Below are 3032 nucleotides of genomic sequence, written 5' to 3' on the forward strand. Positions count from 1 at the left end.
ACAAGTGACGGGACATCGACACTGCTGATCTGCACTGCTGTACCTGGCCTAAAACCAGGGGCTGCTCCTGCTGTGAGAGGGTAAAGGATCCACAAAGCAAAGGCAGGCCTCATCGTGTCCATAAAGGAAAAGGATTTCTAGAAGCCACCATGAGTGCAAGATGAAGCTGAATGCACTGATACAGGATTTGTGTCAATTATTTAACCTCCCTGAGCTCAAGCTTCCCTGTCTGCAAAACAGGGATAACACCACCTACCCATCGGGATCTATGTGATCGTGCCCTGGGATTCCAATTCCAGCACGCACGGCACACAGCCCACACGCAGCAGGCATGAACGGTCAGCCCCTCGTCTTCTAAGGTTTCTAAGATTTCTCAAAACTTAAGATTCTGTGGTTCTAACTTATTTGGACTATAACAGAGCCTCACCGGCTATGTATGTTCCGTAAGTGTGTTAGATGTTCATTTGTCATTCAAAAACTAAGATAAGACAAGTGTGTGACAACTTACACATCCAAGCAATTTCCTTCGAAAGCAAACTTTTTGGAAGTCCTATTTTAAAATGGCCTCCGATAAGAGTGGCCAGTTAAGCAGTGATTTGGGCTCAGGTCATGATCTCACAGACATGAAATGGAGCCCCACATCTGGCTCCATGCTGAGTGTGAAACTTGATTCTCTCTCCCCTTCTCTCTGCCCCTCCCCTGCTCACCGTGCACACATGCATTCTCTCCTGTCTCTCAAAATAAATAAACATTTAATATATAAATAAATCCTTCAATAAAGCCTAAAATACAGAGAACAAGCTGATAGTTGTCAGAGGGGAGGAGGCGGAGGGAGGGGTAACAGTGGGTAAAAGAGAGTAGAAGTGCGGGCTTCCAGTTATGAAATGAATAAGTCAGAGAATAGAAGACAGAGTGTAGGGGATATAGTTAATTACGCTATAATAGCGACATATGGTGACTGATGGTAGTACATTTTCAGTAAGCACGGTATAACATATAAAGATGTTGAATCACGATGATGCACACCTGAATCTAATGTAACATTGTGTGTCGACTATAACCAAATAAGAAAAATCATAATTTAAAAAAGGCTTTCAAATCCAATGTACGAATCAAAAAGTAACAAAAATCCCAATTTAATGTCCAAAACCTCATTTAAACTTCCCACCAACCCCGTAAGAACAATTTCCCAATTGCCCACTGAGGAAACTGAGGGTCAGAGAAGTCAGGCAACCCCCCCAAGGTTCTGGGGCTGATAATGGTAAAGCCAAGACTTGAACCCAAGTCTTCAAAATCAAGCCCCACAACCCAGATCTTACTACCTTGCAGTTACAACTGTACGATGGGCAGCTATTCCACTAGAGGCAGAAATATCCTAAAAAAAATTCCTCCAGTATTTTCACAGTTTAAGGAACTCTGGGATACAAAACAAAGCCGGAACTTTCAAAATCAAATATGTTCACATGAGAAGCAGAATCCTTCCTGACTTCCACCTTGCTCTATGTTCTTCAGTGAAATAAAAAGCTCAGAGCCCTGGCACAGAGCAGACATTGCTGGGTATGTGGGAAGCAGGCCTGAGAAAGGTCAGCAGTGAGCTGACGGCAGGCCAGTCACAAAGAGAATTCCAATGGCTGGGCTCACGATCAAACACACCGCGGGTAACCCAAGAATGAGCTTCTGAACACCCCTCCGGCACAACTGTTAGCTGACACGATGTCATGTGCCCTGCATTCGCAGGTGCTCAAAACAGACACTTGCTAGCACCTCCTGTCCTTAATGAGGCACCGTGTATGGACCCAACAGCTGCAGGTGCTGAGTCAGGCCCGCCTGGCGCTCTCAAAGAGCTCACAGGCTCACCGGGCGGGCACACGCTCGAAAACACTGAAAAGTGTGCAAAGCACAAGTCCACGCGACGTTGTTTTGAGGGTCTGGAAGAGCTCCGTGGATGATGACTTCTGAACCGAGCCTGCACACCCAACAGGATTTCCATGAATGAGGAGGGGGAAAATAGCCCCAGGGCACAAGACGTGCCAAGCGCCGCCGTAAGGAGGAATTCAGCCTGTTCTTAGGGAAAGTGACTAATCTGCTGAGGCCAGTGGCAGAGCAGCACACGGAGGGATGCGGTGGGAGACGAGGCTGCAAAGGAATGTTGCGGCCAAGACATGAAGGACCTCATGTGCCAGGCTAAAGCACTTGGATCTTGACACTCATGGGTACTGCGTCCCGGGTAATGACGCAGGAGAAAGTTAAATAGCAGAGCTACCCCTTTAAGAACTGACCGCCCTTCCCATCGAGCCTCCAAACACAGGGAGGGTGGGAGGGTCTGAAGGACAGCTTCCTCCTCCCAATGGACCCCTTCTCCATGGCTCCACCCACAGAGAAGTCAGAGGAGTGGGTGGCTCTCAGAGGTGCCCCAACCCACACATCTGTGGACCTTTCCCTCTAGTCTGGAACTCCCAACCATGAAAGACCCAGAAAAGACACCACGTCTCCTGTTCCAGGCAGGATTTCCACTCTGCCTTCAGGGAAATGCCAGCACTACCCAACCTGATGAACCAGAACACGGGCCGAACACAGGCTCCAGCCTCTTTCCTGTTAACTAAGCAGAAGCCAGAGGCCTATCCAGCACACCCTGTGTGTGCCCAAAGCTCCCTATCAGGGAGCTCTTCCGTCCAGGCCTGGTACCATGTGACCGGGGCCTCCAACCAGTAAGGAGCCTGCACTGACGTCACCAGTTAGGTCCTATGGAACCTTTCCCTTAAAGGAGGCTTTGCAGCAGGTCCCATCTGTTAAAGGCACAGGCAAGATGTTTTTCGCTTCCTGCCCAAAAAGGAGCTCCTGGTCTAGAAGGAGGGATAAAACATAAACCAAGTAGGAGATGGTGAGTACCATGGAAGAAGGACAGGTGATACAAATCCTCACGAGTAACTCTGTGACTCGATGTGATTTCTTAAACCCATTTGACGGACATGGAACCTCGGGCTCAAGCAGGTTAACTGACCTGGCGGATCACACAGCTAGAAGTGCCACAG

The 3032-nt window shown here is 48.6% G+C and overlaps 1 protein-coding gene across 4 annotated transcripts in view; it reads right to left on the bottom strand.

Moving 5' to 3' along the window:
- Positions 1–3032, bottom strand: part of LOC122229688 (LIM domain containing preferred translocation partner in lipoma) — a 680467-nt gene that overhangs the window by 614423 nt on the left and 63012 nt on the right. Inside the window, exon 1 of one of the 4 annotated variants that reach the window (XM_042955072.1) lies at positions 3002–3016. The exons of 2 other annotated variants lie outside the window; for them this stretch is intronic. The gene's annotated coding sequence lies outside the window, so the exon portion shown is untranslated. Of the gene's footprint in view, positions 1–2889; positions 2974–3001; positions 3017–3032 lie in introns of those variants that run through there. One more of the 4 variants, XM_042955070.1, reaches the window with a different exon arrangement.

Source organism: Panthera leo, chromosome C2 (assembly GCF_018350215.1).
Source record: "Panthera leo isolate Ple1 chromosome C2, P.leo_Ple1_pat1.1, whole genome shotgun sequence".
Classification (NCBI taxonomy): Eukaryota; Metazoa; Chordata; class Mammalia; order Carnivora; family Felidae; genus Panthera; species Panthera leo.